General features: G+C 44.4%; 1 protein-coding gene and 1 long non-coding RNA gene across 2 annotated transcripts in view; both read left to right on the forward strand.

The window, feature by feature from the left end:
- LOC137627373 (transmembrane channel-like protein 7) overlaps positions 1 to 26,129 on the forward strand; it is a 437,009-nt gene that overhangs the window by 282,879 nt on the left and 128,001 nt on the right. The window lies entirely within an intron of this gene.
- Positions 1,172 to 25,782, forward strand: LOC137627907 (uncharacterized). Its single transcript, XR_011041242.1, has 3 exons — positions 1,172 to 1,301; positions 15,673 to 15,948; positions 25,437 to 25,782. It is a non-coding gene; the product is annotated as an uncharacterized lncRNA (long non-coding RNA).

Raw genomic sequence — 26,129 nt, forward strand, 5'->3', positions numbered from 1 at the left:
CACAGAAGAGCGGCTTACTTTAGCTGAAAAGTCTCTTGACTACCCTTGATGCCTTAAGTAGGAATCAGCAACATAACTATTAGTGCAGTAGTGCAGAAGAATTTGACAAGTGTATGAGGAAAGCGGAGAATGTATAACTAAAGAATAGGCCAGATTATTCGGTGAATGTGTAGATTAAAGATAAATGGACTATAACTAGAAAACGGTCAATATTCTAGCCCGTCAAAGGACCCAGTAACTACTCAATAGCCTGTGTAGTGTTGTATCTCAATGGGTGGTTGGTAGTGGTGCCTTGGTCAACCGACTACCTATTCTGTCCATTTGTTTCACAGGTCACAACTTCATAGGTTTTTTTTTATACGGCCGAAAATCATGCAAACCTGGAGTTAGTAGCAGGTATAGTTTACATATATTAAATCACATGAACCTCAAAAGTGCAGCCTTTCACAGATAGTCTTAACAGAAGGACAGATGTTGATGTAAATATTTGAAAGAAAATGGACCTCTCACACATTCATGGTAAGGTATATATAATTACAGCCCATATTTCATCCATCACTCTTCCTACTTTTACATCACAAGAAATCTGCATGCAAGACAGAGAACACTACTTGGTTGATAATTGTAAAAAAGCAAATGTGGGTATGTGTGTGTACACACACACACGTATATATATATATATATATATATATATATATATATATATATATATATATATATATATATATATATATATATATATATATATATATATATATATATATATTATTTGTAAGGATTTTCTTACATGATATAACGATCATCAAACAAAATATAAATACTATTGCAGCTAAAATGCAATTTGGGTTTTCATATTACGCGCGGTGTCGACGTCTTAAGTCACATGATAGTGAAGAAGAAGAAGAAGAGATTACAGCCAAAAGTAAACAAACCTATTCAGCGTTGCCAGATATGGGAGTTTATCCCTAGATTTAGAGATTTTGGGTGTCTAATGGGGACATTCTGTACAAATTTCTATGAAGAAACGAAAATTAGTAAATCTTTATATTGTTCCAATTAGTTTACTTGCTCTCTATATGAAGTATGGTGAGTAATTTCTATATGAGTAAAGCCTACATGATCAGAAGAAAATATATTTGTGGAAATGGGGATATTTGGGTTATTTTGGGGATTTTTTATCATGAGTTTTGGGGATTTTTACACTAACCCATCTGGCAACACTGAACCTATTTTGTAAATAATCATCGCTATCCCGGAATTGAGTTCAACAAACTCTGGGTGTAAATACCCTATTACAACAGGTAAGATATTTAACTAGTTGTTTAAGCAATAACAATGTTTGGTTTTAACTGCCAATTAACGCAGCTAAGCCGTTAATGTATTTAGACTGTTTTTGTCATAACTTAAAGTATTCCCGAGCAAACGGATTACGATAGTACCGTAGATTCTTAGATTTCTTTTATATTGGTGATATTTAACCGATATTTATGCTACCACGTGTTCATTAGGGAGCGTCAATAAATTGATGAACAAAGGTCAGTTCAGCGTAGAAAAATTAAAGTATTATATTTTACCAAAAGGGATATGGCCTAACTTGAACTACCCTCAGTGTCCCACTTAACCTTAACCTTGGTCTGCGTGTTCTTACTGTCGCCCCTGTATGAGCCCTTTGGTTACCGGGGGGTGTATGTATGATAGCGGCCACCTGTATGTATTGATATGTCTAACTTAGAATGCGGCAGTGTAAGGGGAGTCGTAGCGGCCCCCTGTTAGGTAAGTAGGTAAGGACACGTCTTGTAGGGTAGGCTAGAGGGGAAAGCTTAGGTTAGTTGATGTCCATTTTTCATGAACGTGTGAGCAATTGCCCGCCGATATACAAAGTTTCCGGTTACCTTTCCATACAATGCCAAATTATGCAAAGCTATTTTTTCCTGTATTGCTTTTTCATACTTTTTAGTAGTTACTCCATTTTTTAATTTAGTATATATTTTGAATATATATCAAATGGGTAAAGTTTTACAATTCTACAGGGTATCATTTCGAACAGAAAATATATGTTTTCCTGTATGTTTTCCCCACCCAAAACCCCGAGTTCCCACTGTGGGTCCCCCATTATCGGTGGATATAGATATATATATACATATATATATTTCTGAAACTATTTATTTCCGACAGGAACGAGTGTCATTTTCTTTTCTAAGAGAACGGACCATTTTCTATAGGAATAAGTAGTTTTTTTTCCTTAGGTTACATTACCCTGTAATACAGTACAATAATACCCCAAATTATGCAAAGCTATTTTTTCCTGTATTGCTTTTTCATACTTTTGAGTAATTACTCCATTTTTTAATTTAGAATATATTCTGAATACTTATCAAATGTACGCTGGCATCACAAACTATGTTGACGATGTCAATTCCAGGCCGTTTAGTCAGAAAACCAGGCTAGTTTTTGTATAATCCTATAATTTTTTTGAATTTTAATTCATTTCCTATGTGGCGAATTTTTAAATTATGAAAAAGTAATATAGGAAAACAGTATATTTGCATACTAATTTGGTAGTATATAGAGAGCGTGGTCTTATAAACAAATACCGGTTACCTTTACTTAAGTTTCTGATGGGTGTGTCTGCCATTCCACAAAATGCTTGTATATTAGGTGGAGCCTTTGTATAACCATGGACAAGACCTCGTGCATAAAACACCACCTAACCTAACCTACAAGTTGTGTCCTTACCTAATGAAGGACTAGTGCCCTCCTGCGAACCCCTTTAGACTGCCACAGTCTCAGCAATAGGGTTGAAAATTAGGGAGTAATGGGATATGGGTGTCATCATATATACCCCCCATTAACTTACCTAATTATGTAAATATTAGTACTATAGTAAATGATTACCTTTATTTTTCAATATTAAACTTACCCGATAATCATGTAGCTGTCAACTCTGTTGCCCGACAGAATTCTATGGAGGGATACGCCAGCTATCACAATACTAGAAGGGGGTGTACTTACCAGCGCCACCTGTGGCCAGGTACTCAAGTACTTCTTGTTGACACCTCCTCAATTATTCCTCTGTCGTGCTTCTGACGAGACGTTCTGGGATACGCTTATGTTCTTGGAGTATTTTCACGACTTTGGTGAAGTATTTCTCTTTGATTTCGGCTGTCGCTTTACTGGAAACTTCTATTTTAGCTTAGTTAGCTTTTGGAATTAATTTGATTAATTTTGGTGACGAAGAGAGTATGAACTCTCGTTCACCTTTCAATGGCCGACCCTTCCCTTAGACGGAAGTGTTGGTGTCTAAGAGAGTATAGACTCTCTTTCTTAATTTTGCTTAACAAAAGTTATAGATTTATTTTATATCTCTCCGCCTCTTATAGGCCTCTTCGATTAACTTCCTTTTATTATAAACTTATTAAAATTAATTTTTATATTTGTTTATATTCGACCTTCCTAATAGTAGGCGGTCTTTTCTTGGTACCGAAGTTAATTATCGTGAGCCCGTCATTTCGGTTTTACCCGTTAACATATTATGCTATTTTAAGGTCTTGAAAGAATTTCTTTGATAGTCTCGTACTTTTTCAAAGTTGAACTAACGTTTTGTTTGTCTCGGCAGTTGTTGACGTTCAGAACGTTTCAACTTGCACTCTATCGTTACGATAGAGAAAGAATGTTCACGGTTTCACATTGCAGTAAGAGTAACCGTGTCTAGCGTTTTGTTCATTCTTTCTTAACTTAATGGTTTTGATCCTAATAAGGAACTTTTCTTTTTGGGAAATATTTCAGTTTTTTTTTTTCCTTTAACAATAATATGTTTTAACGATATATATGATTGGGCTCTTCTCTCAGGTTCTAAGTCAAGAGAGAGAGAGATAGAGACGGAGGGAGAAAGAGGATAAACGTTTCCCTCAAGCCTGCCAGGCGTACGAGTAACGTCGTTATCGTTTTGCTCTAATCCCTAGTCTCTTTAGGGGAAGAAACTAAACGTTTCTAGAGTGATCTAGTGTTTAGTCTCTTTCCAGCCACTGAATTTTCTTTCATTAGATTTTTCTGTTACATTGTAATTCTGTTTTCGCAATTACTAACTTTTGAGAAGGATAGAATTGCGTGTTTCAGGTACAAACCACTTAAAGTTTCGAGTTCAGTGAAATAAGTGCAAACAGAAATCAAAGTGATAAGTGATTAGCGCAAAGTATGTCAGTGTTATGCGTGAGGGTACTTTTGTGCGCGCCAGTCGTCCTCCCAGTCCGGGACCTCTTGCAAGCTCCCAAGCCCAGGGGAGAAGCAATGTCGAAGGGCAAAGGGTTCGGCAGGCCTTGATCGGCGCACAGAAGTATCCTCGGTGGTTGTGGGCGTGTCTTACCGAGACCGTCACTCCCACCCGCAGACGATTGAGCCCTTATTTTGCTCGTCTGCAGAAGAGATTTAGAGGAGAAAATAAAGGCAGAGTAACGCTGGTCTCAGGTCTCAAGACCTCTTAAACGTAAAGTCCAGACCTATGCCAGACGTACGAAGTAAAGTTCAACAACCCGGATGCAGTCATTGGGTTAGCTCTGACTCTCCTCAGTCATCAGTTTGTCGGGCTGAGAGTGCGCCTACACTCCCCCCGCCTATGCTCGCTCCGCCTGATCACAGTACCACCTGCCAGGCGTACGATGTTGTGGACTCTACTACAGTCCATGCAAGCACAGCTTTCGGACCTGATGCGTGAGTGTCGTGCTGAGAGTGTTGCACCTCCTCCTCCTCCTGCACCGGTGGTGCACCAACCGCCTGCACCCGTTCAGCCTGTGCTGCACCCGCCTGCACCGGTGGTGCACCAACCGGCTGCACCCGTTCAGCCTGTGCTGCACCCGCCTGCACTCGCTGCACCCAGTCGCAGCACCATCTGCCAGGCGTACGATGTTGTGGACTCTACTACAGTCCATGCAAGCACAGCTTTCGGACCTGTTGCGTGAGTGTCGGGCTGAGAGTGTTGCAACTCCACCTGCACCCTTTCAGCCTGTGCTCAACCCGCCTGCACTCGCTGCACCCAGTCGCAGCACCATCTGCCAGGCGTACGATGTTGTGGACTCTACTACAGTCCATGCAAGCACAGCTTTCGGACCTGTTGCGTGAGTGTCGGGCTGAGAGTGTTGCACCTCCACCTGCACCCTTTCAGCCTGTGCTCAACCCGCCTGCACTCGCTGCACCCAGTCGCAGCACCATCTGCCAGGCGTACGATGTTGTGGACTCTACTACAGTCCATGCAAGCACAGCTTTCGGACCTGTTGCGTGAGTGTCGGGCTGAGAGTGTTGCACCTCCACCTGCACCCGTTCAGCCTGTGCTCAACCCGCCTGCACTCGCTGCACCCAGTCGCAGCACCATCTGCCAGGCGTACGATGTTGAACCTCTTTCTGTGTTCGCTGTTCCCAGTGTTGTTCAGCCTCAGCCTTCTTTAAGGCAACCTTCGGTTTGGGATCAGGAGGATTACTCCACTCTTCCTCCTCCTCCCCTGGCTGCTCCACCGGTGGTGCAACTCTCGGTGGAGGTACAACCTCTTCCACCTGTGAGTCAGTCTCCTCAGCTGCTGCACCGAGCTCAACCCGTGCACCCTGATCCTGCGCCTCAGACACCTCTGCTTGCGGGAACTTTACCTTGTTCTGCGCAACCTCGGTCTCTTCACGCTCCACTCATACCACAGGAACAGGAACTTTCTGCACCTTCCACTGTTGTTGTTCCAGCTCGTTCTGACTCTGCTGTTCAGCATACCTTACCTCCATTTTCAAACCATGGCAAAAATATGAATCATGAGTTATGAATGTAAGGTAAACATTATGTTGATTTTTAAACCCCATGCAAGCATGCATAAAGCACTCTAGCACTGGTCATGGAATTTCTGAGAAATGTTAAACGCCATGCACACGCTCTGCTTTCCTTACAGCAGGCTCTGCTTACAGCAGGCTCTGCTTACAGCAGGCTCTGCTTACTACATGCTCAGCATTCAGCATGCTCTGCATTCAGCATGCTCTGCATACAACATGCTCTGCATACAGCATGCTCTGCATTCAGCATTCTCTGCATACAACATGCTCTACATACAGCATGCTCTGCATACAGCATACTCTGCATTCATCATGCTCTGCATACCTTACCGCATGCTTCTCAACATATCTTGGGTTGTTGCCAACTCACTAGACTGTCAAGCAGTTTCATAACGTTGCCTTCTAGTCTGCTGCTTTTGCACCAGTGAACCCTCACTCAGAGAACTTAGCTTTTCTAGGATAAGGTCCCTGTAGATGAGAAAGTTCTTTTCTCCCTCCTTCTGATATTCCCTTGAGGACTCTGTCATTTGGAGGGAGCCTTTAGCTGCATAACCTCTTATGGACTTTTATTTAAGCATAACATGCTTACAGGGAAGGTAATGGTTCCACTTCAGCCGCTAATCCCGTCTGTTACCACACCTGCTCCCATAGACCTTGAGCTGTGTTGCATGACATGCAGTCCAAGCTTAGTCCTTGTTAGAGGATTTTTTGTTTACGGAGTCAATGTGTCAACAACCAACAGAAGGGACTTGTTGTGACGCAGTGCGGCAACCTCAGCAACCCGTTAAGGAGTTGTCTGTACGACCCAGATAGTCTAGACAGATTCGGGTTGTCACTGTACTTCCTCGCTTGCCCATGATTGACAGTTTACAGACTGTGCAGCAGTATCATGATCTTGTGTCCGGCTCCGTCAGACGACTGGCTTTTAAGAGCTCCCACAAGTCATCGCTGTCTGGAGATTTTCAAATGGACTATGGATCTGACCAAGGAACTGGGCCTCCTGGTCAATTTTGAGGAGTCTCAGCTCGTTCCATCCCAGACCATTGTTTCCTTGGGTATGGATCTTCAGAGTCGAGCTTTTCGGACTTGTCCGTCGGCCCCAAGGATCTTCCAAGCCCTAGAATGCATCCAGAGCATGCTGAGAAGGAACCGATGCTTAGTCAGGCAGGGGATGAGTCTAACAGGGACACTTTCATCGCTGGCCCTGTTCATCGAGTTAGGGAGACTCCACCTCCGCCCCCTTCAGTATCATCTAGCTGCTCACTGGATAAAGGACATGACGCTAGAGACGGGCTCAGTTCCTGTTTCCGAAGAGATGAGGTCTACTCTAACGTGGTGGAAGAACAGCATTCTTCTCAAGGAAGGTCTACCTTTGGCTGTTCAGACCCCCGACCACCGTCTCTTCTCGGACGCATCGGACACGGGCTGGGGTGCGACACTGGACGGACAGGAATGCTCGGGAACATGGAATCAGGAGCGAAGGACACTTCACATCTATTGCAAGGAGTTGTTGGCAGTTCATCTGGCCTTGATAAACTTCAAGTCCCTCCAGCTTAACAAGGCGGTGGAGGTGAACTCCGTCTACACCACAGCCTTGGCTTACATCTCCAAGCAGAGAGGGACTCATTCGAGGAAGTTGTTCAAGATCGCAAGGGTCCTCCTCATTTGGTCAAAGATCGAAAGCTCACGCTGGTAACGAGGCTCATTCAGGGCGATATGAATGTCATGGCAGATCGCCTCAGCCGTAAGGGTCAGGTCTTCCCCACAGAGTGGACCCTTCACAAGAATGTTTGCAGCAGACTTTGGGCCCTGTGGGGTCAGCCAACCATAGTTCTATTCGCTACCTCGATGACCAAGAAGCTCCTCTTGTATTGTTCTCCGATTCCAGACCCAGCAGCAGTTCGCGTGGATGCCTTTCTGCTGGATTGGTCCCATCTCAACCTGTATGCATTCCCGCCGTTCAAGATTGTCAACAGGGTACTTCAGAAGTTCGCCTCTCACAAAGGGACACGGTTGACGTTGGTTGCTCCCCTCTGACCCGCGAGAGAAGGGTTCACCGAGGTACTGCAATGGCTGGTCGACGTTCCCAGGACTCTTCCTCCTAGAGTGGACCTTCTGCGTCAACCTCACGTAAAGAAGGTACACCCAAACCTCCACGCTCTTCGTCTGACTGCCTTCAGACTATCGAAAGTCTCTCAAGAACTAGAGGCTTTTCGAAGGAGGCAGCCAGAACGATTGCCAGAGCAAGGACGACATCCACTCTCAGAGTCTATCAGTCTTAATGGGAAGTCTTCCGAAGCTGGTGCAAGGCCAATGCAGTTTTCCTCAACCAGTACCACTGTAACCCAGATTGCTGACTTCCTGTTACATCTAAGGAACGTAAAATCCCTATCAGCTCCTACGATCAAGGGTTACAGAAGTATGTTGGCAGCGGTTTTCCGCCACAGAGGCTTGGATCTTTCCTCCAACAAAGATCTACAGGACCTCCTTAGGTCTTTTGAGACCTCAAAGGAACGTCGGTTGTCCACTCCAGGCTGGAATCTAGACGTGGTCCTAAGGTTCCTAATGTCATCAGGATTTGAACCGTTCCAATCAGCCTCTTTTAAGGACCTCACATTAGAAACTCTTTTCCTCGTGTGCTTAGCAACAGGTAAAAGAGTAAGTGAGATCCACGCCTTCAGCAGGAACATAGGTTTCACATCTGAAACGGCTACATGTTCCTTGCGGCTCGGTTTTTTTTTGGCTAAAACGAGCTTCCTTCCCGTCCTTGCCCTAAGTCGTTCGAGATCCCAAGCCTGTCCAACATGGTGGGGAACGAACTAGAGAGAGTACTTTGCCCTGTTAGAGCTCTTAAGTACTATCTAAGAAGGTCAAAACCATTACGAGGACAATCAGAAGCCTTATGGTGTGCTATCAAGAAGCCTTCTCTACCAATGTCTAAGAACTCAGTTTCTTACTACATCAGGCTTCTGATTAGAGAAGCAAATTCTCATCTGAAGGAAGAAGACCTTGCTTTGCTGAAGGTAAGGACACATGAAGTGAGAGCTGTGGCTACTTCAGTGGCCTTCAAACAGAACCGTTCTCTGCAGAGTGTTATGGATGCAACTTATTGGAGAAGCAAGTCAGTGTTCGCATCATTCTATCTCAAAGATGTCCAGTCTCTTTACGAGTACTGCTACACCCTGGGTCCATTCGTAGCAACGAATGCAGTAGTAGGCGAGGGCTCAGCCACTACATTCCCATAATTCCATAACTTTTTAACCTTTCTCTTGAATACTTTTTATGGGTTGTTCGGTCGGCTAAGAAGCCTTCCACATCCTTGTTGATTTGGCGGGTGGTCAATTCTTTCTTGAGAAGCGCCAAGGTTAAAGGTTGTGATGAGGTCCTTTAGTATGGGTTGCAGCCCTGTATACTTTAGCACCTTTGGGTTGATTCAGCCTCCAAGAGGAACGCTGCGCTCATTAAGGAAGACGAACTTAAAAAAGAGACAGAGTAACGGTTCAATTCGACTTCCTTACCAGGTACTTATTATTTCATTGTTATTTGAGATAACTGTTATATGAAATATGGGATACTTAGCTATCCTTTAATCTTGTACACTGGTTTTCACCCACCCCCCTGGGTGTGAATCAGCTACATGATTATCGGGTAAGTTTAATATTGAAAAATGTTATTTTCATTAGTAAAATAAATTTTTGAATATACTTACCCGATAATCATGATTTAATTGACCCTCCCTTCCTCCCCATAGAGAACCAGTGGGACCGAGGAATAATTGAGGAGGTGTCAACAAGAAGTACTTGAGTACCTGGCCACAGGTGGCGCTGGTAAGTACACCCCCTTCTAGTATTGTGATAGCTGGCGTATCCCTCCATAGAATTCTGTCGGGCAACAGAGTTGACAGCTACATGATTATCGGGTAAGTATATTCAAAAATTTATTTTACTAATGAAAATAACATTTTTATGGTTTTAGTATAATATTAGGGGAGTTTGGAAATGACAATCAAATAGATTTCATGTATCTTGGGTACATATATATAATTTCTTTAATAGTTAGGTTACAGTAAGGTAGGTTAAGTTAGAACTCTTGACTTATTTTTTGAACAGTGACCCAGCTTCCTACAAATGCTTCTAGATTTCTTCAAACCCATTATTTAGAACCCTATAACCTTTAGTTGGTGACTACTAATAATCTGGGTAGGCCTACTTTAGTTTTTTTAAACTCCTGTCAGGTGTTGATCATATTCAGACTTTGATTTTCCTTTTCCATATTTCTGTATTAGTACTGGTAGCCATTTGCAATCAGAAATAGTTATCCTGTCACGAGACTTTTTTTGGGGCAATCTCTTGCCTCCACATCTACTATACAAGCTTGGCCAAGGCACCAAACACCCGTCGAGATACAAACGCTAGAGTGTTATGGGGTCCTTTGACTGGCCAGATACTACAGCATTGGACCCCTCTCTGGAAATATTTAAATTTTTTTATGCCTACACATATAACGAATAGTCTGGCCTATTTTGTCCAGATTCTCCTCTTTCCTCTTTTTTTACCCTGGACAAATTCTTTATCCAATCACAATATAGTCTATCATAGGTCCCATAATTTTTATGACTAGGTCTCAATTCATAACAGTACTGCAGTTGTTTGTTTCACTTATGATATAATGTAGGAGTGGAATCATTCTATACACAAGTTATTCGTTCCTCTCAGAATTCTTAACTGAAAACGAGAAGATTGCGTGTTAGAGAAACGGAAGATGCCGTAAGATTATAATCTTCTTGACTTTAGTGATTTAAGTGCATTATAATTGCAAAGGTAGAGAGAGAGAGAGGTCCACAGGAGTTGAAAACTCCTTCCTCCCTCAGTTAATGAAAGATATCTCACATTAAGTCAGCTTAGGGGGGGTCACGTGAAGTTACAATACAGTATATGTTATGTTTTTCTCCTGGGAATTTGCCACATCTGAGTGTCATACGCAAACTATGAAGTATTTTTATTTGAGATTTGTTGATGTAGGAAAATAGGGGCTGTCGTAAGTAAAGACACAACAATGTAAGTCAGGTTAGGTAATGGACCCATAGGCTGTGACATATCTCTTGATATCCTTACGGTAAAGTTCTAGCACAATGGTGAATTTGGCTGTGGCTCAAAATACAGGACTTAAACTTGTTTTCTGTAACGCTAAGAGTAACCTGTCTTCTTATCTTCATTTTAACCTAGGCTTACAAAAATTATGAGGTAGTAAGAAATCAGAATTGGTCGTAGTGGAATACAGTACCGTACTGTGAATGGCTAGTTGTTATTAGTTCTGATTTTTTAAAGATTGTATTGGGTCCTTCAATGAATATGCAAATGGTAGTAATTGCTGCCTGGTCTTCATGCTGGGAGTGAGTTGAAAATACTATAAGAACACAGTTTCTTTCTGGGTTCCTGAGACCATCAATGTGCCTATCCCTCAACCAGCGAGGGGGTTGGAGGTCCAACTCAGACAAGGGCGCACAAAGTTAGCAGTATTAGGGCCATCTTAGCACTAGGGTAGAACTTTTCATTGGCTTGGCTTGAGTATCAAAGTAGGAGTCTGGTAATGCCAGTCAACCTAAACTGTACCTCCCAATACCTTTGGGAGTATGGCCATAAGTCCAAGAGTAAAGGTTTACCTTTGGTCTGGTGGTGGCTCGACAGGTTATGCAGCCAACCTAGCTCCCTCATGGGACAAGAAGCATCTCATTTAAGATACTGGATTTGGCATAAGCTTAGAAGGAAAGGTAGAATGACAGGCCTTCTAATTTCCTTTTTCCTGTCTCTTAGAGGTGCAGAATTTGTAGCCACTATGGGCCGGACTAGATGTTGGATGCAGGTGAGCTTCATAACTGAGCAACTTTTCTTTAGAAACGGGATTTGGTCAGCATTGCCGCCTCGACCACACTCAATGTGGATAAATGCAGTGTTGTCATTGTAGCTGCATAGAATTTCCGCAAGCATTTCGTTATATTTTTGAGTGACAAGATTTCATTCAGAGTTGACTCTTAGCAGAAGGACGTTTGATTCTAAATTTTGAAATAACTGTACTGTATATTAAGTCTTATTATTCATAGATTAAATTGAAAAAATCATAATCTATATTTTATTTATGATAATTTCGGTTTTAAGCTACCAAAATTAAAGCAATGTTACAAAGTGTGGTTTTTTTTTTTACAAAGAAATGTAGTCGTAGTCAGCATGACCACAGAGATATGCTAGATATTATTGGACCATGTTTTGAGACAAAAAAAACTACAGAACGGCTTCACTGGATCTGTTAGGAAGTACTGTCTCATATAGGCTATCCTCCTCAATAAGTGGGAGGATGGATATTAATTATTTGATCCTTGTTCTCAAAATAGCTACGGATACATTCTTACAACATATCCTATATGGTACGAGGATGCAGGTTATCCTGTGAGTGAGTACCATTTATTCTATTTAGGGGCATAACCTAACGCCCATAGCATCCCTATGCACAATGTTAGGAGATGGGCAGGAGTCATCGCCTTTGCTCCTATATTATTATTACTAGCCAATCTATAACTCTAGTTGGAAGAACAGGATGCTCTGAGCCAAAGGGCCCCAGGAGGGATAGATAGACCAATGAGCGAAGAAATTAAGGAAATGGATAAATTATAGGAGAAGTAATTAATAATTGATATAAGATATCTTAAGATCAGTAACAACATTGAAATGTACACAAGGTAGAGAGACTTATGTCAGCCTGTTCAATGTAAAATCATTCGCTGTAAGTTTAATTTTCTGAAGTTCTAAGGAATACAACTGCCTGATTAGGAAGATCATCCCACAGTCTGGTCATAAGCTATATGATGAAGGGTCAGGAACTTGTACAATTGCTGGGAAGGTTGAAACAGCCAGAATTTGGTTTGTAGGGACTTCTTCCCTCTTAAGGATGAGTTTTCTATTAAAGGAAGATGGTTTGTGTTTGTGCAGGAAAAAATCTCAAATGTTTAAAAGTATTTTGTCCTTTAAGTTACACTTCCTGCCTCAGCCACCTTGTAATTCCCAGGTCAAAAGTGCATATTCTGATTAACATGTGGATGGGTTTTCTCTTATTCTATGTGTTGGTAGTTATAACTTCCTCATGAAGTTTTAATGGCTGTTCGTGCTTTGCAAAGACATACTGTATTCATATTAAAGGACTCAGGTCTGTATAATTGGGGGAAATACAAATTACTTTGAAAAAATTGGGATGTTAATACTGATGCCTGAATTCAAAATAAATAAGATTTAAACTTGTATTATTCCTTTAAATGTGTATTAAAAAACAAAATGCACAATTTTGTCAAGCAATATACAGTACTGTACACTGTACTCAAGAAGTGTCTTGACAGGCTGCCCAAATCCCCCATTGATCATTACAAGAATTCTATTGTATGGTAAGGGTAGAAGAGACTTTCTAGTGATGGTAAGCAACTCTTCTAGAAAAAGGACACTCCAAAAGCAAATCATTATTCTCTATAAGGTAGTAGGTTGGCTAGGGCACCAGCCACCCATTGAGTTGCTATCACTAGAGAGTTATTGGTTCCTTTGACTTGCCAGACAGTACTACATTGGATCCTGCTCTCCAGTTATGGCTCATTTCCCTAAAAGTCTGGCCTATTCTTTACATATTCTCCTCTGTCCTCATACATCGGACAACACTGAGATTACCAAACAATTCTTCCTCGCTCAAGGGGTTAACTACTGCAATGTAATTGTTCAGTGGCTACTTTCCTCTTGGTAAGGGTAGAAGAGACTCTTTAGTTATGGTAAGCAGCTCTTCTAGGAGGACACTCCAAAATCAAACCATTGCTTTCTGGTCTTGGATAGTGCCATAGCCTCTGTAGCATGGTCTTTCAGTCTTGGGGTAGAGTTCTCTTGCTTGAGGGTACACTTAGGCACTCTGTTCTATCTTATTTCTCTTCCTATTATTTTTTTTTCAAGTTTTTATAGTTTATTTTTAAGAAAAATCTATTTTAATGTTGTTACTGTTCTTAAAATATTTTATTCTAGTTGTTCATTACATCTCCTGTAGTTTCCTTATTTCCTTTCCTTACTGGGGTATTTTCCCTGTTGGAGCCCTTGGCTTATAGCATACTACTTTTCCAACTAGGGTTGTAGCTTTGCAAATAATAATAATAATAGTCTTCGGTAATGTCCTAGTATCTGTACCATGGTCTACCACTTTCTCGGGTGAGAATTCTCTTGTTTGAGGGTAAACTTAGGCACATTATTTTATCTATTTCATTATTTCTTTCCTCACAGGCAGTTTTCCCTGCTAGAGCCCTTGGGCATAATTATAGCATCCTGCTTTTCCAACCAGAGTTGTAGGTTAGTTAGTAATAGTAATGATAATATTCGATATGAACACTCGCCTATTTATATGTTTGTGTAGTTGTAACAGGAAACTATGGTATAAACAATAGAAACTGGATTTAAAAGCGATTAAAGTCTTTCTCTCTCTCTCTCTCTCTCTTTGACTATACAGTGGGAAATTAAAGCAACACTTACCTTGCCTTTTTTATATTTGACAAGGTAGGGTACTATATATCTCCTTAATATTTGCAAATTCCCCTATAATGACAATTACTGGTGTTTTATATCAGAAAGTTCCCTTATAATGGCAATTACTGGTGTTGAAAAGGGTAAAGGGGTGACGGCATCTATGGTTATATGCAAGTTAACCCTTTTACCCCTGGGGTATTTGGAAATTTCCAACCCTTAACCCCCAGGGGGTTATTTTTTTCCCAGCACATTTTGCTGTATATTTTTTTTTTTTAAATTAGTCTAACAGCCTTAATTTTGGTCATAGAGAGGTCAGGTTGGTCTCATTCTCTTGGAAAATGCCTGAATTTTCTCAAAAAATTATCAAAATATATGAAAAACAAATTTTTTTAGCATTTTTTTGCAAGGACGTACCGGTACGTCCTTGGGGGGTAAAGGGATGGCTTTTGTGAAACGTACCAGTACGTCCTTAGGGGGTAAAAGGGTTAAGGGAAGTCTCCAGGGTGACATGCAGGTCCAGGAAGCCTCTTGACTCTTGGATAATCGCACAAGGTTGATGCTGTGATATCGGGAGCAGTTACTGATGGTGTAATTGGCTGTGGTCCTGATGCAAAGGATGGGATGGCCACTAAATGCAGTACAGTAATAACAATAAACTTTTATGGTGGGGCGAAGTGGGCTACCCTGAAATAATCAAGTGTACTCACAGAAGGATCTCTTGAATCGTCATAATTTTGGTATTTGATGAGTGAAGGGTAATGACCAGATCCTTGTCTAGCTATTCCCAGTCATGATTGGAATGGTCAGGAAACTCGTTTAGGATGTTGAGTGCTTCTCTGATCAACCTATGCCAACCATGTTCCAAGATAAGAGTAGTGAACAACCCACAGCCTCTAGTTTGCCTATAATGAAAGCTGCTGGTAGGTAGTAGAATGTGTTTCTACTTCATTTATGAATCAGTTGGCTGTGAGGGGCCACTATTTGGGATTCGGCCAGTTTTTCTTCCTATTTGTCGTAGATTCCTATAGTGAGCACAACTGAGCTTCTACTGCTCAGGATCTAAAACAACTGAAGTTGCATCATGCCTGTCTTGTAAATATTTTTTATTCATTGATCTACTGACATGGCTCTGAAAGGTGATATTGTTACCGGTATTTGTTTATGTATTATCGGTTCTTTTATGGGTTTATGAAGAAATTTGATTCAGAAATTGAGTTGGCCTAGAAAGACTGATAAGCAATGGCATTTTTAAATTAAGAATTTGATGTGGTAATCTGTGCTGTACTGAATTTTGTTTTATAATGTTTTGTTATGTGGTATTATTCTTCCGCAGATGTGTTGAAGATGTTGCGGGATTTGACCTCGATATTAGTTGGAGGGTCACGAGGACTTCCCCCCACGCTTGCATTTCTCTTCAAGTTAGCTTGGGCCTCACGTGTTCGTTTACCTCTTCTAATTGCAATAGGATTTATGGTCACGAATATTCATTTACGTCTTGAAATAAACGTTAACATTGAAGTTGGAGAGGATGAACCGCCTCCGGCAGAACAACAACCTCAAAACCAACAACAGCAACTGCAGAGTCAACAAGAAGCGTAGTCATAAACAGGTTAGAATCATGTACTATGTTACTATGTTTAGTAGAGCACAGTACAGTGCTGTAAATTAATCTTGTTGGTTTTCTTTTTATAGATTATACTGTATTGAGTGCATATTTTATTTTTATTTTGTATGATATCACACGAGCTAAGCTTTTTGGTGTTCTGCGAGTCTTTATAAGGACTTAAGTATTGCATTTACTTATTGGAGGGACAAGTGGTAAATCATAATTGTTTATTAATACTGAGTAAGTCATAAATTTTCATTCCAGCATTTGGTAAACTTTACAGATTAAGGAAATTACTAATAACACCATTAGAGGTTGATTTTTTTTATTACTTCACTACTATGCTTTTTGAAGTCACTTGCTTATCATTACTCAATTTGATCTACTTTGAATCTTTAAGAAAAATAGATAAATAGTTGAAGGGGCTGATTTTTACTGAACTAAGCATTAAAAAACTGCACCATCAGCTCTACAAGACATATAAAAATGATAGGTAAAATTAGGTAAAGATTTTAATAATACCTTTAGCCTTCTGGAAATGCTTTAATTGTGGATGGCCTCAGAAAATGACAAGATATATAGCCAATTCAAATCTAGTTGTATGCTTTAATAAGAGTGTAAGACTAACCCATTATAAAAATCAAAGGATATTTGTGGAATGGTGGCCGTCCTGAATTTTAGAATCTTCAAGATATTAAAATCAAGATCAGTAAGATGAGGATTCAAAAAGTTAAGGAGATATTTAAGAAGTAAACTGTGTGTGTCTCCAAATCATGGAATGACTAAGACAAGGTACTTTGTTACCTTGGAAATGTCCCTTTGTTCCGTAACCGAAATACAAACCACGCTACAGTATTTACATAGGGTATTACTTTCGGCGTAGCTGAAATGGTGAGCCATTAGATTTTTAACGAGGGTTAACTACCCCCGCGCTAGTTAGCAGGGGGTAGGGGAGGGGAGGGGTAGCTAGCTACCCCTCCCCCCTCACACACTAGTGAACTGACTCACTTCGCTTTAGGCTCGGACGACGAACGGATGTCTCTGTTCCCGTCCTCGCATGGCAGCCATTTATTTTTTTGTCTACTTAATTACTTATTTTTCTTGTACTCATATATATATATGTAAACATATTTTTATGTTTATGTATATATTTGAGTATAGAAATCAGTAAGTCTACTTTTCAGTGTTCGTGCTGTGTGTGTGTGTGTACGATATCACCGCGTAGCCGCCGGCACTACGATGTGATTTCATGGGCCGCGATCTCTTCCTTGGTCCTTCGGTCGGCTCCTTCCACGGGCGCCGTGGGGAGTCGTCATTGCGGGACTTATTATTTTGTTTCTCCGCTCTCTTCTTTTCCTACGGGGAAGGTGGGGTTCAGCGTAGGAACGCGAGAGTGTAGTTTGACTACGGTCTCTCTCTCTCTCTCTGGAGGTCGTTCACCCTTTTACTACGTTTCTACATACAGTACTACGATAGCTCCTCCGTTCGGGTGTAGTTGCTATGCAGTACTTTTTATCTCAATTATATTTTTATTATAAAATCTAATTGTATTTGTTAACTTTTCAGCTTTTTAGTACGTTTCCCTTCGGGGTTTTTCGTTCTTACTTTTAGTGAACATTCTTTAATGAATTGGATAATTATAACTGTTATAATTCTGTTTTTGTTACAGTTCTCGCCCTTTCCCCTTCCCGTGAGTGTAGGTGGGGTTGAGGGCTTTTGCCTGTTATGTAATTCTTGTGTTCTTTTCCCTCGGGTTTCCTCTTCGGAGTCTTCCCGGGGGAATGAATGTTAACTAATTACTTTTTATTTTCACAGTTAACGATCTGTTTTTCCATTTGCCTAATATGACAACGAAGCAGAGCTGTCTTGCTGGGACTCGGGGAGTCGGCTGTTGCTGCCTCCTCTATAGGACTTCGTCAGGGGCGTGTCTCCTTCTCCTGGAAGTTCTCCCGAGACAACCGACAGCTCTTCAGTTCATCTTAGAACACTCAGGAGGTTCGCCACCTTGGGTGGGTAACTTCCCTTCCGAGGGAGGTTCCCTGCCCAGGTTTGAGTTTCTTTCCCTTTCGGGGGAAACTTCTCTTACCATTAATAATTATGATATGTTCCTGGTCCTCCGGCGGTTTTGCTCTTGGTGCTGAGCGACCGCTTTTGTAACCTTGCTCAAGGGGCTGAGCGGATACATTCTCGGACCATAGTTTTTGTGCGACTATGCTCTTGGTGCTGAGCGGTCTCACCTGCAGCCATGCTCAAGGGGCTGAGCAGCTGCAGGAGCGCTTCCTCGGAGGTTGGCTCCTAGGTCACTGGCTGACCCTTCGGCCCTATGGGCTCCATCTTCAGTCTCTTCTACGAAGTGTTCCTCTCTCGTTCGTGAGAGAGGACACTCATAGAGACTCCTCCTCGGAGGACTCCTTCTGCTGTTGTTGCTGAAGGCTCAGTCCCCTTCGGGGGGCAGCTAGGCCCTACGGTCTCTCCTGCGAGTGTTTCTTCCCCGGGGGCGAAGTTCACCACAGAGACTCCTCTTTGGAGGTCTCCTTCTGCTGTTGTTGCTGAGGGCTCAGTCCCCTTCGGGGGCAGCTGATGCCACGGTCTCTCCTGCAAGTGCTTCTCCCCCTCGGGGGAGTTCACTCCAGAGACTCCTCTTCGGAGGCCTGATGATAGTGCTCCTGCCTGCGGTCGTCTTCATCTTCTCCTCCCCGCAGAGGATCCTCCTGCCAGACCTTCTCCTGGACGCAAGATGCGCAGTGGGCGCCAACGTACCTCGTTTCCAACGAGCTTCGGTCCCTTCGGGGCAAAAGGGCTTACTCCACAATGTGGGTAAGTCCCTTAAGTGCCAGGTTTTTTTTACTGCGCGCCCACGTTTTTTTCCTGCGCGCTCACGCGCAGTAGCGCGCTTGTGCTCTCCTGCTGTGTTCCAGACTTCTCTCCTGCGATCTCCTGTAGCTGAGTCTCGCCGTAGATCTCCTGATCGCCAGTGCTCACCTGCGCGCCAGCGCTCTCCTGCGCCTCTGAAACCTGTGCGCCAGCTCTCTTCAGCTCGCCAGCGCACTTCTGGACGCCTTTTTCCTGCTACGCGCCTTGTGCGCCAAAGGACTCCTGTACGCCCACAATCATCTGCGCGCCCTTTTCTAATGTGCGCAATGCGTGCCAACGTTCGCCCTTGCGCCCACGATCTTTGGATCTAGGCACAGGCAAGGCGATTGTTCCTTCTTTTTACACCCACGATCGCCTGCTCGCCAGTGCACATCTGCGCGCCCTTTCCTGATGTGCGCTATGCGCACCAGCGTTCTCCACGAGCTTCCAGATGTGGGTGGAGGCTAAAGAGATGATTCCTTCACCTCCTCGCCGACGATCTCCTGTGCTCTAGATTTGAACGAATCTCTGAGTGCCCGGGCGCCCACGAGAAGTCTTGTGTACTCGCCCACAAGCGTTCGCTAGTATGCGCAACCTCGCCATCTGGTTCTGCCCCCCGCTGATATCTTCTGGTCGCACAACCGCGCTCCATCAATCTCCTACGCGCCAGCGATCTCCTAGAGATTGCGCGCGATTCTTCGCCTGCCCGCTAGCGTTTTCAACGCACCAACGCGCCCACGCTTCAGATCGCCGTACGCGGCCACGCGTTGGCTCTCCTGTACGTGATCGGTCGCTACGCACCATCGCTCGCCAACGCGCCATCTTCCGCAAAGAACCATCGCTCGCCAATCGCGCCATCGCTCGCCAACACACCATCACCTGCTTACGCATTTTCGATTTTCCGACCGCGCCCGCGCGCCTACGTGCCCGCGCGCCCACGTGCCCGCGCGCCCACGCGTCCTCGCGCGCATGCGCACACACGTTCGCCCGCGCGCGAAGCTACGATTGTACCATCGCGCAAGCGCCAAGGGCGATTTCGACCGCGATTCCCGTCGGGTTTTGCAACACGGGCAACCTGGCGAGTTTTTTTCTGGAGCGCATACTTTCAGATCATCATGGTCATGATCTGTACCTCGTAAGCGCAGAGCATGGCACGTACAAGAGCAAGATGAATCTTCAGAAGAGTCTGGGTAACATTCTTCTCCCTTTTCAGGTAGACCCCATTATCCCTCTTCTCAGGATCGCCCGATCCCCTTCCCTCTAACGGTGGCTGCTGATACTGCCTCTGTCAGTCGTCAACAAAGGGAATACTTCGAGATCATGGGGTAGCCTGATTTAGCTCTTCCTCTCCACCATTCCATGCAACGGGCCTTCCGGGGGTTTTTTCCTCGTGAAACTCTCCGCCCGGCAGGTGACATTCTCGACTTCGGGAATCTTGAACCAGGAGGAAGCCGCAAAGGGTACCAGGCAGGCCACCTCATGGCTGATCGTCGAGCTTGAGTCTCTGGCCATCCGGTCGCGACCCGAGGTTTTATACAAGGAAGCTCCGGGAAGGTTATGGAACTTTCCTCCTCTCGGACACGTGCACCATCGTTTCCCGACACCAAGTGTCGAACTTGGGGACAAACTCGATGTTGAAGCATTGAGATGCAGTGACCGAGAGGTTTTCTCTCGAGGGTCCCTACTGTGGATATCGGCAAACCCAGACACTTCCATCCTTGGAAGGGGCTTGTTTCAGCCCAAGGACAAGGAACGAGCGACTGAGAGGTGGAGGAAATCGTATCATGATTCGCTCCTCCAAGGCGCTTACATCCAGTCCCTACAAGCCTCCAGCGCCTCAACTTCAACTGCCTCGTTCAGCCTAGGACATCAGAACCGGCACGAGCAGCTAGACAAGGTGTCTATGCAGCTTCCTCCCTCCTGTCGGGGACAAAGGGCGAGGAGCCCTCCTGGGAAGGCAATAATCCTATAGGGGGAGGCCTAGGCCGCAAACACTACGATTGGCAACCCCTACCTGCATTCCCCAGTGGGGGGGGGGATACCTGGAGTTGCGCCCTCAAAGTGGCAGCAACTCTGGGCCGATTCCTGAACGATCTCCATGATCAGCCAGGGATTTCGTGTCCCGTTTCGTAGCATCTCTACCTCAGCGAATCCAGTGTCACTGAGCCCCTATGCCATGGGATCGGCAAAGGGGCTAGCCCCTCGGGCAGAGGGCGAGACCATGCTCTAGAAGGATGCTCTCCAAGGTTGTCGGCGGCTCCCCCCCAAGGTTCTTCAAACGACTCTTTCTTGTAAGAAGCGCCTGAAGGCTGGAGTCCCGCCATCGTCCTCTTAGCCCTGAACAAGTTTGTCTTACAAACTTCGGTCAGTAGGGTACAATAGATTCGATCAGACTTTTAGGGAACCACAAGACTTCACGTGCATACTGGATCCGAAAGACAGGTACTTCCAGATCCCAATCCATCCGTCTTTACAGGAAGTACTTGGAATTCAGCCTAGGCAACAGATATACCAGTTCAAGGTGCTGTGCTTCGATCTCTCCACAGCACCGCAGGCATTCACCAGGAAGTTCATCCCGAATCCTCATGTCCACACAGGAGCAGCATCTGCCTTCTTCGCTTTTTGGATGACTGGCTACCCCGGCAGTTTCGGTATCGACCCTTCTTCGACACCGAGACAAGCCTCTGGGACTTTGCCAAGATCTAAGGATCATGGTAAATCTCGAGAAGTTCTCTGTTTCCATCGCTATAACTGTGATATCGAGGCTTGATTTTAGACTCCAATCTCCGTTAAGCCTTCCCTCCAGGTGACAGGATAGCAAGGCGGAGGAGAGTAGTAGAATCTTTCCTCAGGCGAGGAGAGTCTCCAGCCTTTTTCTGGATACGCCTCCTAGGTCACCTTCCTCCTTGACCCCTCTTGTCCCAAACACTCGCCTCAGGATGAGTCTCCTGCTTTGGCGACTCTAGTCCCGGTGGAATCAAGACCACGATTCCCCAGACATTCTGGTCCTATGGGACCTGCGGAACGAGGGATCCTGCAGCGGTGGTTGACCTACGAAGCCTTTGCTAGAGAGTGGATCTTCTCGTCCCTCCTCCCCCATTTGATGCTGTCCTCGGAAGCGTCAAAGAAGGGGGGGGAACGTTCTGAACCAAAGGATCTTAAGCCTATGGCCAGAACTAGAAGGGTACCTCCACATCAGTTGGCTAGGGATGAAGGCCATATTTCTGGCCCGTCAACAGTTCCAACAGGCCCCGGTGAGTCACTCCGTGAGCGACAGCACCACGGTAGTTGCTTATTTCATGAAGCGGGGAGGTACCTTTTCATAACTGTCTTCCCATCTTACAGTAGAGATACTGAGATGAGCCGAAGTCCACTCAATACCACTATCGGCTCGCTTCATTCCGGACAAAGGAATGTGCTCTCCGACAGTCGGAACAGAGCATCGCAGATAGAGAGTACCGAGTGGTCTTTGGAACCCCCAGTAGCCAACGAGCCCCAACCTTGTGGTCCTGTTCGCGACAACCTTGAATTTCAAGCTGTCGCTGTACTTCTCCCCAGCCCCGGACCCCAAGGCACCCTGCCGAGATGTCTTCCCACATCGGTGGGACAACATCGACGTCTACGCCTTGCCACCGTTGGGTCTGAGGGGAAGGGGGTCTCAACAAGACCAGACTATCGGTCAACCTGTCGATGACTCTGATAGCTCCGCAAGGGCATCATGCAGAGTGGTTTCCGGACCTTCTGCATCCCTTTATGGAACTCCCGAGAGAGCTTCCCCCACGACAAGAGCTAAGCAACCACACCACTACATCTACCCCAAGCCGTAGCTCCGCTTTGGCTCCACGCCTGGAGTCCATCCAGCATCTCACAGAGAGAGGCGTTCCGTTCTGCAACAGGTCGCGGAGCGGATGTCTTGACACCTGCGAAGTCATCCGCAGGAGTCCACCAGGCGAGGTGGAGAGTCTTCTGTGGTTGGTGTCGTGGGAGAGGTATCTCTCCCCTCGATGCCACTATCCCAGTGTTAGCGGAGTTATTGTCCATCTGCGGGAGGAAATACGCCTTTGCTCTCGGCGGTAAAGCCTATCACTCAGCCTCAAGCCTGGCCTTCAGGCTCTAAGGTTAGACAATTCCTCCTCGCGGGATCTTACTTCGCTCATACGAAGCTACGAACTTACCTGCACCCAGTCGGAAGTGAGAATTCCTACATGGAACATGGCTCGCGTTCTTAGGGATCTTGAGACTTCTTCCTGTGAACCATTACGCTAGGCATCTGATAGGCACCTGACTTAGAAGACGGTGCTCCAGCTCGCTCTGGCTTCGGCCAAGCGTATCAGCGTACAGTACTTCATGGTCTCTCGTACGACTTCGGCCATTCAAGAAGATAGGGAGAGGTAACGTTCGGGTTCGTCCCTGAGTCAGTTACTAGACTCAAGATCTTGGAGTCCCAAACCTTCGGTTCGACTCCTTCAGGATTTCGCCCCTCCATTCTGTAACAGATGACCCAGGCCTTCTCCTACTATGCCCAGTAAGGAGTCGGAGGTGTTATCGTAAAGAACAGTTGCAGTTCGTCCTCACGTGCAGCCCTGTTTGGGAGCACAGGAAGGACGAAGAGGAGGGTCACCAAGAGTACCTTTGCAGCCTGGATTCAAGGACCATCCATCTCGGCCTGAATCCAGACCCTCTTCCGTCATATAGCCTTAGAGCACACGATGTCAGAGGCATCGCAACGTCACTGGTCTTCAAGAAAACTACTCTGTGACGCAGGTGCTACAAACTGGAGTCTGGAAGCGTCGGACGACCTTCACAGCCCACTACCTGCAGAACGTGACCCACAGGAGCCTCGATACGTTTTTCTATCGGCCTGTGGTGGCTACACAACAGCTGGTCTAATCTCAGGCTCCTTAATGGACAAGTAGCAGAAGGTTGAGGGCATTGTTACCCGGTGTCAGACTGTATGAATGAAAGAGTTATGTCTGGCCCTTACTTCTTTCTTCATCCTCCCCTCTCTTGGGGAAAGCACCATCCTAGGTTCTCTGCATAGCTGACCTCAAACCTCTGCAGGTAAACCATGCTTCCTTGTGTTCCTAGTATTAAGATGATACTGTCGCGTCTCCCATACCCTGACGAAGTGGTATTGGGAAAGTCCTAGTCCAGAATTCCATCTAAAGGTCTTCAGGTCGACTGCCTAGGACAAGTCACGCTTCATCCCTCCACACACAAGCTTATGTAGGCCGCACGCTCCTTGCGTCGCAAGGAACTTGCGAGGTGCAGGGACACTTTTTCTCGAAGTGCTGCTCACTCGGATTATGAGTCCCCGGGTAAACCCAAAGCCAGTATGTCTGGGTACTTTCCACCCTTCCTAAGGCGTAAGTCCCCCTATGTAAATAGCGTGGTTTGTATTTCGGTTATGAAACAAATGACAAATTCGGAGATAATTTGTATTTTTCCTAACCATACAAACCTTAGCTATTTTCACATTTTTGCCCGCCAGCCCTGTCCCCCAAGTCAAGTCCTACCTCTAAGCGAAGTGAGTCAGTTCACTAGTGTGTGAGGGGGGAGGGGTAGCTAGCTACCCCTCCCCTACCCCCTGCTAACTAGCGCGGGGGTAGTAATACCCTATGTAAATAGCTAAGGTTTGTATGGTTAGGAAAAATACAAATTATCTCCAAATTTTTCATGTTTGGATGGGGGTTCGAGACCCTCTCAGGCTCAATGGTTTCTTGTTGTGTTTGCAACCACACTATCCTTCTGAGCTAAGGATGCGTGGTTTGGGAGAGCCTATAGGTCAACCTGCTGAGTCATCACCAGCCATTGCCTGGTCCTCCCTGTTCCTAGCTTGATGGAAAGAGAGCTTGGACACTGATCATATGTGTATATGATCATTGTTACTGTCCCTTGCTTCTACCATTCATGAGTAACTTTTAAATCAAGGGAAGGCAGTGGTGAGGAAAAAACTGAGGAGGAGGTAGTATGTTAGCCAAGGCACCAGCCACCCAATGAGATATTACCGCCAGAGATTTATTGGGTCCTTTAACAGGCCAGACAGTACTACATTGAATTATTCTCTCTAGTTATGGTTTTTTCCTTTGCCTACATATACACCAAATTGGGCGGCCTATTCTTTCTGTTTTCTCCTCTTTCCTCATACACCTGACAACGCTGAGATTACCAAACAATTCTTCTTTGCTTATGGGGTCAACTACTACACTGTAATTGTTCAATGGCTACTTTCCATTTGGTAAGGTTAGAAGAGACTTTAGCTTATGATAAGCAGCTCTTCTAAGAGAGTCATCAGCAGCCATTGCCTGGCCCTCCTTGGTCCTAGCTTGGGTGGAGAGGGGGCTTGGGCACTGATATGAATATATGGTCAGTCTCTAAGGCATTGTCCTGCCTGATAGGGCAGTAACTCTCTCCATTGCCTCTGCCATTCATGAGCGACCTTTAAACCTTTAAGTGACTAAAGTGTATTGGCAAGAGGGGCAGTTCCAGCTGTGTGCTTAAACCAATCTCCTATTTAAAAGACTCAGGCTTGTATAGTTGGGAAAAATACAAATTACTTTTAGAAATTGTAATTTTAGGCTATTATTTTGACGTGAGGTTTTCACGTTGGAAATTATCATTTTATTTTTCTGTTTCAGGAAACAATACTTCTTAAAGAAGTTGCATCTTATATCATGAACTGATCTAAGTGGCCTTCAATTTTCTCTTGACTAATGTGTAATTAGATGGAATTTGTGTTGTGTAGACCAAGTTATTTCTGTTATTTAAGCTGATATTCTGTATTAGTGTTCCTTAAAGTCCCAAAACCTTTATTTTTTAAGATGATACTGTGTATCATTTGTTTATTATGCAGTTGAGTATGGAATGGGGAAGTGTATACTAGTACAGTATTATGCTCACAAATATTCTCTTCATAAAAATTAATGCAAAAGGGAAATTCCTAATAAATATGGATGTGTGGTATCATTATGTTCCAGAAGCTTATATAGGGTGTTATTAAGATAGCCTAATGCATTTTCAGCAAGTAAGTTGTTCGGAATTTGGTGTCATTGAAGACAAAGGACGAAACGTTAATGCTCACAAAAACGCAACTGCTGTCAATTAAGCTTTTGCAATGATCTTTGTGGTCTGCATGTGTAAGAGGCACAAGAAGCCCTATTAAAGTGCAGGGTTTATGACTTTACTGTACTCAGTTCACAACTGTCAGTGAAGCTTTCATAATGCCAAGGCTGATTGCAACACAGGAACAATACCATTGGATGATTGAAAGCAGGTGAATCCAGAGATTAAGAGGTTGCGAGGGTTTTCAGTGTGTCCCTTAGCATCATTTT

The sequence above is a fragment of the Palaemon carinicauda genome, chromosome 35 (assembly GCF_036898095.1).
Source record: "Palaemon carinicauda isolate YSFRI2023 chromosome 35, ASM3689809v2, whole genome shotgun sequence".
Lineage (NCBI taxonomy): Eukaryota > Metazoa > Arthropoda > Malacostraca > Decapoda > Palaemonidae > Palaemon > Palaemon carinicauda.